This window comes from Schistocerca nitens, chromosome 2 (assembly GCF_023898315.1).
Source record: "Schistocerca nitens isolate TAMUIC-IGC-003100 chromosome 2, iqSchNite1.1, whole genome shotgun sequence".
Taxonomy (NCBI): Eukaryota; Metazoa; Arthropoda; class Insecta; order Orthoptera; family Acrididae; genus Schistocerca; species Schistocerca nitens.
The window spans coordinates 678,048,471-678,065,826 of record NC_064615.1 but is presented as its reverse complement, the minus strand read 5'-3'; the positions used below and the strand labels follow the sequence as shown (position 1 = coordinate 678,065,826).

At 43.5% G+C, this 17,356-nt stretch overlaps 1 protein-coding gene across 1 annotated transcript in view; it reads right to left on the bottom strand.

The window, feature by feature from the left end:
* LOC126234550 (UDP-sugar transporter UST74c) overlaps positions 1 to 13,429 on the bottom strand; it is a 93,465-nt gene extending 80,036 nt beyond the window's left edge. The window contains exon 1 of the mRNA XM_049943252.1: positions 13,403 to 13,429. The gene's annotated coding sequence lies outside the window, so the exon portion shown is untranslated. The remainder of the gene's footprint in view (positions 1 to 13,402) is intronic.
* Between the last annotated feature and the right edge of the window lie 3,927 nt (positions 13,430 to 17,356).

Sequence of the window (17,356 nt, the reverse complement as noted above, 5' to 3'; positions counted from 1 at the left end):
GAAATAGGAGGCCATAGTGAAGAGATAGGGGATCCAGAGTTAGAATCAGAATTTAAAAGAGCATTGGAAGATTTAAGATCAAATATGGCAGAAGGGATAGATAACATTCCATTGAAATTTCTAGAATCGTTGGGGAAGTGGTAACAAAACGACTGTTCTTGCAAGTGTGTAGAATGTATGGTACTGGTGAATGGAGGTGGGTCAAACGGTTATTTTGGACTAACCGTTATCACGGTTACAGTAATTTTTTTATAACCATGATTTTTAACGATTATAAATAACTGTCAGTTATTTTTCACTACCCAATACTTCCGACGAGGTTACAGTTAAATAACGAAGCAGGTGGAATCCGTCAGTTTAGTTATCAGTATAATTATAGCTGCAAGTAGTGCAAAGTGGCAGGAATGTCGTATGAATCGTGCCATAACCTTAGCTAATTAACTGTCCGGTACATTTCAGTTGGTGTTTGGACGGTTATTGGTGTTTCATATTATATATATGTAAGTTCTCGATCGCTATTAAAAAACGTGCTTTTTTAAAGTATGAATGAAGATGAATACCGTACTATAGGTTAATTCAAAGCTTAATTTCTTGTGCTGTTCGCTTAATAGAATAAGTGTACGGCGTTGTAATACAACACAAAAATATACGTAATGTGATAGATTCGTTTATTCTTGTACGAGATGGTCCGTACTCACGCTAATCTAAGCTTTAGGTGAGATTTGGAAAACTGCTCGATTTCTTCAGCTACCGTGAGGGTCTTAATTTTTTGGTGGGAGAATGACTAATTACTTTTCTCCAAGCCTTCAGTTTCTCGTGTATCTCTTACATTTGGCATTACTGTACGTAGAATTCCAGTGGATAGCTGTTTGTGTTAACCTCGTAAGGGTGACAGATTTAAACGCCTCAGACGTCATTACGACACCTCTTTACTCTGTTGATCATATAATTCTTCTTTTGGTATCCAGATTGTGAGAGTCTGAATTAATAGTACTGATGTGGGGAATACGAATTTGCAGCAAATTTTCAGAAAGCTCCTAATAACTGAATTTCCTGTACTGAGGAATACTTTACCTGTCGATTCCATGGTTTGCTTTTTTTCCCTTCTATCACACATCTGAGGCAATAATAAACACTTCGTCTGTCAGTGCTAGCTGCCTGCTTTGACTTCTCTTTTCCTTTTTACAATTTAATATCATGACAGTTAACTGTCTGAATACAGGCTAATTAATGAACGAGACAGATGAGCGCTCAAAATGAAGCGCGAAACTTTGCATACAGAACCTCGACATTGCAATAAGTGCACTGACAAAGTTTTTAGTGTTGCTTAACATAATGGTAAATGAACCGACTTGAGCTCTTTGAAAACAAAATGGGCGGTTATTATTCAAAATTGTTCACGTAATAAGCACAAGTCGTAGTAAGCCGCAATATAAGCAAATCTAAACTTTTATTTAAATACCACTGACAAAGTGTCTGCCCTGATTATTGTTGTAACCATACCTGTATTTATGCCTCTCCATCAAATGGTTAATTTGCCATACTTATGTCTGAAGTGTTAATATTCCATTGTACAATTTTCCTGTATAAGACTAATGTGAGCAATGCTATATATAAAATGTTTCAAAGTCATTGGCCAAAAACTAATTAAATAAATAAAGCCGATTTGCAATGGATGTGTGTAAACTGAGAAAATTCATTTTTCTCTTAGTAAAGCCACAAAGCTAAGTTTAGCCAAATTACACTTTTTTTTGTACTCAGGTTGGTAAGATACACTTTAATGAGATTGTTCTGATACAGCTCCAGCACTTTTTCATCATAAGCATTAGGGATATGGTATACTTTTAGAAGATACTCAACTATTTTCCATTTTTAGATCGCCTACAATACTCAAATATTTCAGTAACCCCTAAAAAATATTTACGTGCTGCATACTCTTTACAGTGTTTCTTAGCTTTTCATGCTGTTTATAAGACTGCTGCTATTACTACTAGCATAGTAGCAGCAACACACAGAAAAACTAGAACACGAAACGAAAATCAATACCCTCTAACACAACCAAAGGCCGGAAAGAGATTGACACATTTTTAGGAACTACAAGACGCGGAGAGAATAGAATCCCGTCATTTGTCAACTCGCTGGAACCACCAATGGCCAGTGGTTACTTCCGTAGCAGTACAAAAATATTTTATTCACTCCAGTAACTATCCTCTCTGGAAATACCACCGGGTTCTACGATCTTTAACTGGCGTCAGGAGCAGTCACCAACATCGAGGGTACCTGTAATGGTAACCCTTTAACTGCCGGAGAAAGAGAACTGTGAGCGAATAAGATGACTACCAGAGAAAAATACCGACCTCTGTCACTTATTTCCATAGCGCTCGAATTCCTTACGGTAACTATTTGCACTCCTCACCCCATACAAACAGACAAACAGAGCTGTGATTCAAGGGAACGACCGTACATGTGCAATGTCTTTACGATCGTTCCTATCAGCCACCGCTCTGACATTAACTTCATTTAATTGTTTGTGCTGAAAGTAGTGACAGACATGAAGTAGTACACAGTTCTATCAACAGATGGCGCGCAGTTTCACAGTTATTTCCATGACCTTTCAGTTAGTCTATCCCTCTCCATTGTAGCCAGATTTCAGATGAGTTGACGCGAAAACGTAGGACGATCTTCGGTAAAGAGATGGCGCGAGCCACTGTTCGCAGTTACTGAAGTAACTGCTGGTATCAGATGAGCGGTTATCAACGGACTGCTACTTCTCAATGACCGTTATTTCTGTTATTTTGCCACATCATCCACGCAATTCCGAAGATTGCAAGAGCCGAAAAGTGCGAGAACTACAGCACAGTCAGCTTAACAGCTCATACATCCAAGATGCTGACGAGAATAATATTCAGAAGAACTAAAAAGAAAATGGAGGATCTGTTATGTGACTATAAGTTTTTCTTTAGGAAAGATAAAGGCACCAGAGAGGCAGGTCTAACGTTCCGGTTGAGAATGAAATTAAGACTGAAGAAAAATCAAGACACGTTCCTAGGATTTATGGACCTGGAAAAAGCGTTCGAAAATGTAAAACAGTGTAAGATGCTTGTATCACTGAGAGAAATGGGGGTAAGCTTTAGGGAAATATAGGTAATAAACAAAATGTACAAGAATCAAGAGGGAACTATAAGAGTGGAAGACCCAGAGTGAAGTATTCAGATTAAAAAGGGTGTAAGACAGGGATGTAGTCTATCGCCCCTATTGCTCAGTCTATACAATGAAAGAGCATGACGGAAATAAAAGAAAGTTTCAAGAGTGGGATTAAAATTCCAGGTGAAAGCATATCAATGATAAGATTCGCTGATAGCATTGTTATCCTAAGTGAATGTGAAGAAGAATTAAAGGACTTGCTGAGTGGAATGAACAGTCTAATGAGTACAGATCAAGAGTAAATCGAAGAAAGGCGAAAGTAGTGAGAAGTGAGAGAAATGAGAACAGCGAGAAACTTAACATCAGAATTGGTGGTCACGAAGTAGATGAAGTTAAGGTATTGTGCTACATAGGTAGAAAGGACATAAATAGCTGACTAGCACTGGCAAAAAAAGGCATTCCTGGCCGAGTGAAATCTAGTAGCATCAAACATAGGGCTTGACTTGAGAAATAAATTTCTGAGAATGTACGTTTTGGAGCAAGGAATTGTATGGTAGTGAGACATGGACTATGGGAAAGCGTAAGAGCATCGAAACATTTGAGTTGTGGTGCTACAGAAGAAAGTCGAAAATGAGGTGAGCCGATAAGGTAAGGAATGAGGAAGTTCTCTGTAGAATCGGCGAGGAAAGGAATATGTGGAAAACTCTGACAAGAAGGGACAGGATGATAAGACGTCTGTTAAGACGTCAGGGAATAATTTCCGTGGCTCTAGAGGGAACTGTAGAGGGTAACTCTGTAGAGGAAGACAGAGATTGGAATACACCCAGCAAATAATTGAGGACGTAGGTTGTAAGTGCTACTCTGAGGTGGAAAAGTTGGAATAGGAGAGGAATTCGTAGTGACCCGCATCAAACCAGTCACAAGACTGATGACTTGTTACAAATAGGAAACAGCGCATCCCCCTGGCGCTTTTAAGCGAAGAAGTTCGGTTTCCAGATTCTGAGGGTTTCGTCCGTAAGAGATTAAGTGTCTGGCAGACTAGATGGAGGACATTTTCTACAGAATCGGCATATGCCAAGTTACGGGAATGTTGCTAGTCTGTGAGTGCTGAGGCCAAACTTGTCGCTGCGTGCAACTGTGCCGTAATACATCTCATGACTCAGTCTGTCAAACTGGTACACATTCAGACCTCGTCTTGGAGACAAACCTTCAAGTACTGTGCTCACGGCAAGAGATCGCCGTTGCGAGAAGGGCCGTGAGGTACGGTAAGAGAAAAATGGCTAGTGCGCATGCCCAAAACGAATAGCGTAGTTCTGGTGGCGAACATTAACGGTCCCATTGTTAAGCCGCTATTTCACGATGCGCGTAAACCGTACACCTATGCACCAGAGCCCCAAGCGTGCATATCTGTAACTACTTGCTGGTTCATGTAGACCTGTTACCATCCACGCGGGATATACTTGGCGCACATGCTCTCTTGTTAAGTCCTTCGTTCTACCGCGCGAAACACAAGGGGGACCGTGTGACCTATTGAAACGTCATTCCTTCAAATTATTTATGTCAGCTCAAGACTCCTATTTAATAAGAAATTGTTTTTTTATCATTATTTATGAAGTAATTGTTATTCTATTATGTAGGTTACTACTGTTCTGAATTACAGACTCGATAGTTAGTTTTGTATTAAGGCACTTGGTTACGCAGGTACATGTGTATCTAAATTTACATTTTGTAAATGGGGGAGCCACTTGTTTTTGGAGCTATTGCCCTGTCAGTGAAAATAAACCTTCGAATTAGGGCAGCACGAGGACAAAAACGAAAAGCCAGACGTTATTGAGTTCGACCCTGGCTGAAAGCAAGAAACGAAGGCAGAGGTTTATATTGCATATGAAAGAAGTGAGGCCCGAAGATCCGCAAGAATTTCGGAATTTCTTCAGGATGGACATGGCCTGTTTCGAGAAGCTGCTGTCTATGATAGAAGATGGAATTAGCAAGTGTGACAGAGTCACGAGGGAGACTATCTCGCCTTCTGGAACGTAAGAATTAAATCATACGTTTGTATGTTTTGTGATCATACCAGCCTAGATCACTGATAAAATACCGGTACATGCCCTGTTAAGTTGCAGGCTTGTTGCAACATTACGTTTCCTAGCGACTGGGGAATATTTAAGAGTGTGGCTTTTAGCCACAGAATAGCACTGCCCACCATTTCAAAAGTTGTTGTGGTTGTATGCACTGCAATTTGCAACACTTTAAAGGATTAAAACTTAGAAGTGCACTTGTGTTATTGTTCCAAGTTTGGAAAATGAAATACAATGTGCTACTCAGTTTTGCAGTCCTTGTCTGTTAGTATTATGATACAGTGGGTACATAGATACACCTTTCCTCGCTGTGTGCCTCAATTATTCGCTTAACGCCTCTTTGCTCCATTTAATTTCTATAATACGAAGTAATCAACAGAAAAAAATGTTGTCACAAACAGCTAGTATAAAAGAAAGTCTACTGGCAAAAAAAGTTCATTTTTTGCATTTATGAAAATCTACTTACCGAAAAAACGCGGAAAATCCCCAAAACGAAAATCTGAAATTAGTTACTAGCCGCCAAACAATACGCGATTAACAAGCAGAAAGCACTGCGGTACCTCCTTCTGCGCATGCGCGAGTTATCGCTACCTAGTGCTCATGCACGGATTGACGGCAGTTTAGAACTGCTCTCTATTCTGGCGCACGGATATGTGTCCGCTAATTTTCGTAGTTTCACCCGTTCTACTGCTAGATGGCTGTCGCACTAGACGAGTACCGTTGGCGGCGGATCGTCGTGTAATACCCGCCCTCGGTACTAAGTGGACCGATGGTGGAAAGGACGGCTGCAGCGCAGGTGCCAGCTGGCGCGCCTGTCAGTTTGTCAGTTACTGCGCGAGGGCAGCAGGTGTATCAGTGCTCGTCCATTCTTCGTTCGGCCTTTCCCCACGTCATCAAGTCATTAAGTGCGTAGATCAGTGTGCACCACACTTGAAGAACAGCATCGAACCTGGAGCTGCAGAAAGCAATCTTTGCGCAGCATTGTCTAAAACCCAGACACATGCAGCAGATCAGGTCTTCGCAACCAGCGCGTTTCTCGAGAAGACGGCGAGCTCACGCCTGCGAACAGCGATTGCTGTAGCCCCCTCCGTCGTCACAGGGAACGAGATGGGCACCCTTGCCGAGACTTGTGGAAACGAGGTAATCGATCCTGAAGGAAATGCTTGATGGAATCTAGAGTGCCTTAGTAGCCCTCTGTCGCATTCCAGAACAATTACTTCATGCTGCAGATCAGTGCGAACTGGGTAGTGGAAGATTTTTCATTTTCCCATTCAGTTGTGCTACGAATCCTGATTTATTTTCCAACGTGCCTGGCGCTCCGTCTCTACATTCATAAATTAATAGCGGTCGCGCGGTTCCAGACTGTAGCGCCTAGAACCGCTCGGCCACTCCGGCTGGCAATAAATTCCGTGACAACCCTATATTTTCTACTCTTTCTTCAACACTACTAAGAGTGTCGCATACAGCTGTGTGCCAGTGATATCTTCACTTTCACAAAGTGCTAAAGAATACGCCACAAACTCTTTAAAAATTACAAACGTAGTGTTTTACAAGTTGGCTCTGAAAGTCGTCTGCCATAACCAGGGTGCGACGCATGGTCCTCATGTTTGATAACGGTTCCGCGCGAAACTGCTCTACCTTCAGTGGTCTTGAACACTGAAGTGCAGCTACCAAACATTCTTTTATTAAATCGCCACGAAATGCCATGAAATGATGCAGTGACTTTGCTAAAAGTAATACAGTTTTGGATCTCATTCGAATTGCACACTCTTTCGATTTTTCTTCTTTTTCCTACTCTTCCTTTCAAGTTTTAAAACGTTTATCCTTCACAATTTCCGTTTCTGTATTCTTTGATGTGGTAGCACAATAGTGCCTTTGTGAACTGATTTTAGTGAAAGCATTCAGTGCGTTATGATGCATTAAACATTTTGCATACCCATCTTGCTATGTAAAAAGATAAGTTCTTTGCACTGCGGATTGGAATGCGAAGACATTGACGGTGTTACACAGTGCCGACTCTCCATTGCTGCTCGTCGATGACACCGCTGCCTTTTTCTCTTTATTTTTATTTCATCCCCCCTTACCTCATGTCGACGAAGGGGGGTTGGACTGTCAGCGGCACAAATCCGCTCTTCAACCAGTTGAACATGTCTTAGCCGGAGACGGTGAAACAAAAACAAAACAAGGAGACATATGTACCGTGAACTAAAATTATTTTAAAAGGCGAAGTTAATGGGAGAATATAAGTAAAATAATGCTGTTTTTATGAACTGTTTACAAACAGTGATAAAAATGTGAACAGACAGCACAGTTAAAACCAGTTGAGAAACACTTGAAGAATACTAAACACTTGAAGACAGAATTGAAAAAGAAACTTTGCATATGACAGAAGATACACTGGCCATTGAAGCTGGACCACTACACTTTCACTAAAGCTGGAAAAGGTTCTGCCCTGGGGTGGTAGGTTGTGGAGGAAAGGAAGAGTGGCTATAGAGGAAGAACTGAGAGTGGTGGTGATGAGGAATGAGGCCTGGTAAGAGGTGGTGATGAGGCAGGAGTCGTTTTAGGCGACAGAGAGAGAGGGATAGCTGGTATTGAGATCTGTAGATGTAGGACGAAAACAGGGTATGGGTGTGAGAGGAAAGGGGAAAAGAGGAGGTATGGTAGGGGGAGAGAAGAAGGAGGAGGAGGGAGCACTCAGGGGGGAGTGATGGAGAGGGTAGTGTGGATTCGGAGTTGGTAGGACAGATATATGTCAGGGAGGAGCTCGTGGTCAAGGAGAGGGAGATGGTTGAAATTTCTGTGGAAGAAGACGTAGAATATATGCAGGTGTAGGGTTGGTGCGATGTGTAGGTAGAGGCATGCCAGCACAATAGGATCGCAAAGGAGAGGGACACAATAGCGCTGTTGTAGGGGGCAAGTTTATGGATGGTGTAGGTTATTCGGGGACATTCAGTGTGAGTGAGGAGAGGGGACTGGTAAAGGATCATTGTGTGGAAGGTAAGCAGATGCAGAAAGCGAGGCAGAGAACAAGGTGTTCGAGGATCTGGAGGGACTTTGGGAGGGGCGGATATCCATGCAGCATTGAGATAGCAAGGGATGGGGCAGATCACGGATTTGTACGTGTGAAGGACAGGAGAGGGCTATAGGCCCCAGGTGTGGCCAGTTAGTAATTTTAGTAGTTGTGGTCTATTATGGGCTTTCAGTTGGACAGTTAGTAGGTTGCAGTTTCCACATTAGTTGCCGGTTGAAGGTTAGTCCAAGGTATTTTAGTGTGTTAGTTAGCTGGATGGGACTGTCTTATATGGTGAGGTAGAATTCATGGAGACGGAAAGAGCAGGTGATGTGTCCTATAATTATTGGTTCAAATGGCTCTGAGCACTATGGGACTCAACATCTGTGAATATCAGTCCCATAGAACTTAGAACTACTCAAACCTAACTAACCTAAGGACATCATACACATCCATGCCGGAGGCAGGATTCGAACCTGCGACCGTAGCGGTCACGCGGTTCCAAACTGAAGCGCACCGAGCGAGGTGGCGCAGTGGTTAAACACTGGACTCGCATTCGGGAGGACGACGGTTCAATCCCGCGTCCGGCCATCCTGATTTAGGTTTTCCGTGTTTTCCCTAAATCGCTCCAGGCAAATGCCGGGATGGTTCCTTTCAAAGGGCACGGCCGACTTCCTTCCCCGTCCTTCCCTAATCCGATGAGACCGATGACCTCGCTGTCTGGTCTCCTTCCCTAAACAACCCCCCAAACTGAAGCGCCTAGAACCGCAATGGCCACACCGGCCGGCCTATAATTATTGCCTGGCGTTTGGAGGGGTTAATCATAACGAGCCATTGGTTACACCAGGAGGTAAACTGATTGAAGGCATTTCATTGGACATCTGTTAAGACAACAGAGACTGACTTCCAGGATACTAGAGGGAGCTGTAGAGGACAAAAACTGTAGAAAAAGACAGAGAGTGGAATACATCCAACAGCTAATTGAGGATGCAAGTTGCTAGTGCTACGAACGCACAGTGAAAGAACGCACAGTCTCACTGGTCTCGCGAATTATTATAGGTGTCAGAAATGAAAAATAACTGTACATGTTGCTGTAGGGACTGAATAGTTTAGCAATTCAGCACCAGACAGGGCTCGATATAGTGCACGAATTCAAATTTACTACAGAATTAAAGACTTTGAATGGGGTTTACTTCGAGGGATTATTGGTAACTAGCTCAATGGCACAAATGACTCACAAGCATGTTAAATGTATCCTAATATTCTACCTAATGGTAACAGTGACTCACTGCTAACACCCAAACTTCCAGATGTCAAACGGTCAGATCGGTACCAAACGACAGAGTATCAACCAAACCACCGATATACACTGAAGAGCCAAAGAAACAGCCACACCTGCCTAATATCGTGTAGCGCCCCCGCAAGCACGCAGAAGTGCCGCAACGCGACGTGGCATGGACTCGACTGATGTCTGAAGTGATGCTGGAAGGAACTGACTCCATGAATCCTGCAGGGCTGTCCATAACCCCGTAAGAGTACGAGAGAGTGGAAATCTCTTTTGAACAACACGTTGAAAGGCATCCCAGATGTGCTCAATAACGTTCGTGTCTGTGGAGTTTGCTGACCAGCGGAAGTGTTTAAATTCACAAGAATGTTCCTGGCGTCACTCTGTAGCTATTCTAGACGTGTGAGGTGTTGCATTGTCCTGCTGTAATTGCCCAAGTCTGTCGGAATGCACAATGGACATGAATGGATGCAGGTGATCAGATAGGATACTTAAGGACTTGTCATCTGTCAGAGTCGTATCTAGACGTATCATTGGCCCATATCACTCCAAATGCACACGCCCCACACCATTACAGAGCCTCTACCAACATGAACACTCCCCTGCGACATGCAGCGTCCATGGATTCGTGAGGTTGTCTCCATACCCGTACACGTCCATCCGCTCGATACAACTTGAAACAAGACTCGTCCGACCATGCAACATGTTTCCAGCCATCAACAGTCCAATGTCGGTGTTGACAGGCCCAGGCAAGGCTTAAAGCTTTGTGTTTTGCAGTCGTCACGGATATACGAGTGGGCCTTCGGCTTCGAAAGCCGATATCGATGATATTTCGTTGAATGATTCGCACGCTGACACTTATTGATGGCCCAGCAATGAAATGTACAGAAATTTGCAGAAGGGTTGCACTTCTGTCACGCTGAACGTTTCTCTTCAGTCGTCGTTGGTCCCTTTCTTACAGGATCTTTTTCCGGCCTCAGTGATGTCGGAGATTTGATGTTAAACCGGATTCGTGATATTCACGGTACACTCGTGAAATGGTCGTACGGGAAAATCCCACTTCATCGCTATCTCGGAGATGCTGTAGCCCATCGCTAGTGCACCGACTACAACACCACATTAAAACTCACTTAAATCTTGATAACCTGCCGTTGTAGCAGCAGTAACCGATCTAACAACTGTACCAGACACTTGTGGTCTTACACAGGCGTTGCCGACTGCAGCGCCGTATTCTGCCTGGTTACATATCTCTGTAGTTGAATACGCATGCCTATACCAGTTTCTTTGGCGCTTCATTGTAGTCTGCGCTATACGCTGTCGTCCAGGAGAACGTGTGTAATCGGTAACACCTGACTTTCGGAACACGGGAAAAGCATAACTGTGAAAGGTGTCTCGTAGAGCTCCCGTATGGAAAACGCAAGAGCGTTGCTTTGTTGTATCAAAGGTCCCAGGTTCGAGCCGTGGTCATGCCAGTTTTTGTGCTACAGCACGTGTGAAACTGTTACTTGGTACAAAACATTCCTAACATGAAAATGGACTGATCGGACTTTGCGGCAATTTTCTATTGGTAGTGCGTTTTCGCTTCGGTTATTTGAAAGTAGCAAGCCTATATAGTACATTAATTTGTACTTTCACAGTGTAACATAAACAATCGCCACAGAAAAATAAAGAAACAAATGCATCACACGTGCGGAAGAAATATTAATAACCTACAGGTTGGATACGCAGTTATGGGGTTCATCAAATGTGCTTGGTGTACAAAAGTCATTTGCTTCACCACTATTGTGAAACCTTGGCTCCTGAATGAACACTGCCAGTGTGCGGTGGTGTTTGTATTGATTCCTGATCGTTATGTACTTATTATTATTCTTATTATCATATGTGTACTACTAATATTATTTTCTATTATGCTTATTATTTTTATTGTTAGTGTTATTATTATTATTATTATTATTATTATTATTATTATTATTACCATTAGTACTTCCGCACGTGTGCAGTTGTTTCTTTATTCTTATGCTCTGATTGTTTATGTTTAGAACATGTTTTCTCTACAACAGATTCACACGTACTAAGGACAAAAGCTGGTATGACCGGGGCTCAAACCGGCGACCTTGGTATAACAGACTAACGCTCTACCGGCTTCCCCACGGCGGCTCTGTACGACAACCGCTCACAGTAACGCTTTTACTATGCTCCATACGTCAGGTGTTACTTATTACTGAAAGTTTTCGCATGTTCTCCTGGACGACAGCACGTAGCCAAAACTGTATCGGTGATCTGGTCGATTATCGATTTACAACTTTTAGTAGCGATCTGACTGTCTGTCATCTGGAGGTTTGGGTGTGACTATACCACTTAAGCACGCAACAAGTGCTTAGCAAGGGAAGAAACTCATGGAGCCGTACAGCAGTGGCAACAAGACAAAGACGAAAACTATCCTTACAATGAAATGAAGACGGCGAAACCACCAGGGTTAGTGAATAGCTATCACAGCTTTAAGATAAAAGGAAAAACACCGCCATGTTTCCGAGGCACCTTACTACTTGCCGGCAAAGACGCCACAGTATACGTGCTGGCGTACAGAGGAGCTGACATTTCCAGCAAGCTCAACATAGTCTCATGGGATGGTACTACTAACTGAGGAGGACGAAGCTAAAACATTATTCCCGTATGCAGAATGAGCCCTGGCCAGTTTCATCTCCGAACATCCACAATTATATGTCCTACGATTTCCCCAGTGAACAATTTATTCGTTTTGTAGAAGTAGTTAAAAAACTTTTATCTAGGCACTGTTCGATCCAGTTGATTATTTTGTTACCTTCCGTTACCCGTTTTCAGAATTACAACTATTTCCAAATTAGCACTTTTTTGTGTATTTGACAACTTAATACTTGGAACACACGAAGTAATGTGGTAAGAGAGCTTACATGAAGATGGGGCACTAAAGAAATACCGAAATCTGTGACGCAATGGACAGATGACACCCTGTGACAGATGACTGGATATCCATTATGACATCTTTACTTCGGATTCTGAGGTTATAAAAAATATAAGAAAGCAAGAAAAACGTTTCTGAAAAAGAGAAATATTTTAACATCTTACATAAATGTAAGCGTCAGGACACCTTCTCTGAAAGTATTCCTCTGGAATGCTGCCTATGTGGAAGCGAAACGTGGACTATAAATAGATTACACGAGAAGGTAATAGACGCTCTTGAAACGTGACTCTATAAAAGAAAACTGGAGATTGTATGAGTAGATGGAATAACTAATAGTTCGTTACCTCAAACAGGTTTCAGAGGGTGTAGGTTGCAATAGTTATGCAGAGGGGAAGAGAACTGCACAGTATAGACTTCGGGCTGAATACCACAGCAACAATATTAGCAAAAATACTCGGTTTAAAGTATGCCGATGATTTTTCTTCAGCGTGGCCAGGGTCACTGTTCCCCACATTTCTTTCAAACTGACGTAGTGTTACACGTAAAATGTTTCACTACCAACAGCAAGTTAAGAACTTATTCAACAAATAATAGTAATAATAATAATAATAAAGAAGAAGAAGAAAGATAGACGAAGTCCGTCGGTAATCGGCAATCCGCTGCAGAAAAAGTGCAGTCGCCTCGCACCCGTCAGAGAGAAAGCGTACGACAGATTTAGCTGACGTGTAGTGTCCACATCGTCAGATATTTATCTTGCCGGTGTGTTTTCCTATTGAGTAAATTGCACGTCTGCTACGCGAGGCACCCTTGAGTATAACTATTTTTCAATCGCGAAAATAATTGCTTCACATTCTTGGAAACCGAGCCAAGCAATTCCACTGTGCATACTGCAGAACAGGTAGGCACGTAACAGCCTCACGTCGATTACTGAGTGTACTTACGGTTCTGTTGCTGCCAGAGATCGCCGGTCGTCGATAACACTGCAGATACGAACGGCAAGCGTTCGCGTCCCACAAGATAAGAAATCGCTGCTTATCAGGCCATAGATGATGCCAGAAGTGTGTAGGCCTATCTTCCGTATGTTACCACCTGCCTTCAGAATCATATAGAGTATTGCTAATATCTGTGATGGCTGTTCAGTTCCGTCATGTTTTTCAAAAAAATTAAAATGTTCGTTGTAGCAGCTATATATGTATTTTAATATATTGGCTTTCGGAATGTGCCCATATAGCCATCCAAACACAGGAAACGTTATATTAAATGATTATATTCGACAATTCGTGAATGAGATTATTTTAAGTCGTACCCTGATAACATACGATTAACAAAGGACTGATTTGACATAAAATAAGATTTAATACCGGAATATAAGAAAACGAGTAAATAAGACGAAGATGGAATACAGGATGCAAAGCGGTAATATACTATAAGATTCTTATTGGTAACACAATAAGAACTGATAAATCGCCGTTGGTACACGTTTGGGATACGCCCAGCTCAGTCCACATTAATTTCGATATGTCTAAATTAACAGTAAAATGTTCTTTGTATACCCTGTGAGAATTATTTCAAAAGCCGTGAATGGAGAATTGAATATCCGTACAGGTCCATGAGTACTATCCAAGCAGAACAGGAGAACAGTCAACAAAACCCATAGTTGTTTTACAGCCACATGTATAGATGCATCAGTATTAGCAGCTACACGAGTAAGTTTGAAGACCTGTAGGAAGCTGCTAGTGATTTGCCTGAAGATTCTTCCATTTCTTGTGATTCCGAGATCAAGAAAATTTATTTTATTACCTTTTTCGTATTCGATTGTAAACGTAATACTTTTATCCCGAAATCACAAGAATTGGAACAATGCACAAATTCAAAATCTATCGAAAACAAGCAGCCACAGACTGAATAATACATATGCTGATAAGCCAAAACATAATGAACACTGCTCATCGCGACGTTGGATGCCCCCTGGTGGCGTTGCGGCCACGTCACCCGATAACAGAAGTGTGTAAGCGGACGGAGGATCACCTTAGTGAAGACATGGGCTGCAAATGAGGGAATCCATTTAGATAAGCGACTTTGGCAAAGAGTAGATTATTACTACCCAGAGCCTGTGAACGAGTATCTCGAAAACGGCGAAGCTGGTCGAATGTTCACCTGCTACTGTCGTGAGCATCTGCGGAAAGAGGTAGTACGACAATGTAACGCAGGCCGTGATGGCCGAGCGGTTCTAGGCGCCTCAGTTCGGAACCGCGCGACTGCTACGGTCGCAGGTTCGAATCCTGCCTCGGGCATGGATGTGTGTGATGACCTTAGGTTAGTTAGGTTTAAGTAGTTCTAAGTTCTAGGGGACTGATGACCTCAGATGTCCCATAGCGCTCAGAGCCATTTGAGCCATTTTGACAATGAAACCACCACTAGGCGCTAAATGGCTGGACGTCCACAACTCTTCACAGAACGTGAGGTTCGAAATCTTGTCTGCTCCGTAAAGTAGTATAGATGGTGATCTGTGGCATCTCTACCAAAGGAGCACAATGCTAGTGCACGCACAAGTGTTTCGGTCCACACTGTTCATCGTACGCTGTTGAACATGGAGCTCCGCAGCAGACCACCCCTATGCGTTCACCTGTTGAACCAACGACGTCGTCAGTCACGATTGTAGTGGACACAGGACCGTCGCGATCCGACCGTCGATCAACAGAAACGTCGACTCTTCGAATGAATCACATTTTTGCTACGCTAGGTCGTTGGTCGTCTCCACAAACGCCATCATCGACGTGAACGGTGGCTCGAAACCGGTAGCGCGCCACGGACGCAGGCTGGTGGGAGCAGTATTATGCTATGGGAGACATTCTCCTGTGCTTGCATGGAACCTGTAGTAATAATCGAAGACACAGTGACAACTGCGAACCCCCGGCATCCCTTCAAGCTTGATGTCTTCCCTGACGGCAATGTCATCATGCAGCAGTATAATTGTCAGTGTCTCGCAGTCAGAACTATGCTCTAATGGTTTGACGAGCATTATAATGAACTCACGTTGATATCTCGGTGGCCAAATTCGCCTGATGTAAATCCTATGGAACCCATCTAGGTCGCTATCGGGCGCCATCTCCGCGTACTCAAATCAGCGGACCTTTATTTACGCAAATTACATGACCTGTGTGTAGACACCTAATACCACATTCCTCCACAAAACCTACCAACAAACTATCGGAACCCTGATACACAGAATCAGTGGTGCACACACATCAAAAAAAGTTTTGCGTCACCCCAGTTCCCAGAACTCTTGAAGATAGACGTTGATTGTGGATAGTGTATCACAGACACAGTTCCTTTGACTGTTCAGAGATGTCATTAAACCCGCCCAAAGATGTAAACAACCATGCATGAGCTGCGCCTGTTAGACTGAGGAGATCCGACAGCCGATCAGTTCCAGTCATTCCACTAGGAAGGAGGTACACGGCCCGTGTTGTCTGTAGTTATACCATGCCTAGACGGTCAATACTGCGGTTCTGTCGCGTCCGCATTGTTACTTTGTGCCAGGAAGGGCTCTCAACAAGGGAAGAGTCCAGGCGTCTCAGAGTGGACCAGTGCGATGTTGTTCTGACATGGAGGAGATACAGAGAGACTGGAACTGTCGAAGACATGCCTCGCTCAGGCCGCCCAAGGGCTACTACTGCAGTGGATGACCGCTACCTACGGATTATGGCTCGGAGGAACCCTGACAGCAACGCCACCATCTTGAATAATGATTTCGTGCAGTCACAGGACTTCGTGTTACGACTCAAACTGTGCGCAATAGGCTGCATGGTACGCAACTTCACTCCAGACGTCCATGTCGAGGGCCATCTCTGCAACCACGACGCCAGATGGACCCAGCAACATGCCGAATGGACCGCTCAGGATTGCCATCACTTTCTCTTCACCGATGAGTGTTGCATATGCCGTCAACCAGACAATCGTCGGAGACGTGTTTGGAGGCAACCCGGTCAGGCTGAACGCCTTAAGACACACTGTCCATGTCCAGCGAGTGCAGCAAGATGGAGGTTCCCTGGTGTTTTGGGGTGGCATTATGTGGGGCCGAGGTACGCCGCTGGTGGTCGTGGAAGGCGCCGTAACGGCTGTATGATATGTGAATGCCATCCTCTGACCGATAGTGAAACCATATCGGCAGCATATTGGCGAGGCATTCGTCTTCATGGACGACAGTTCGTATCCCCATCGTGCACATCTTATGAATGACTTCCTCCAGGATCGTTATCGCTCGACTAGAGTGACCAGCATCTTCTCCAGACGTGAAGCCCAGCGAAGATGCCTGGGATAGATTGAAAAGGGCTGTTTACGGGCGACGTGACCCAACAACCACTCTGAGGGATCTACGCCGAATCGCCATTGAGGAGTGGGACAATCTGGACCAACAGTGCCTTGATGATCTTGTGGATACATGCCACGACCAATACAGGCATGCATCAATGCTAGAGGACGTGCTACTGGGTATTAGAGGTACTGGTGTGTACAGCAATATGGATCACCACCTCTGAAGATCTCGCTATATGGTGGTGCAACATGAAATGTGTGGTTTTCATGAGCAATAAAAAGGGCGGAAACGATTTTTATTTTGATCTCTATTCCAATTTTCTGTATAGGTTGCGGAACTCTCGGAAACATGAAAAACTTTTTTTCATGTGTGTATTTTGTTCCAAAGACGGAGAAACAAGCTATTAGGCGGGTGGTCATAATGGTTTGGTTCATCAGGGTAGTATTTCTTAACATCCGAAACCACACAAAGAAGTATATTTTCGAACTTGTATAGAGAGACAAATAAAATATCCATTTACTAAGGAAATCATAACATCTGAACTGAACACACTAAGAGGAATAGTAAAAAACCACCA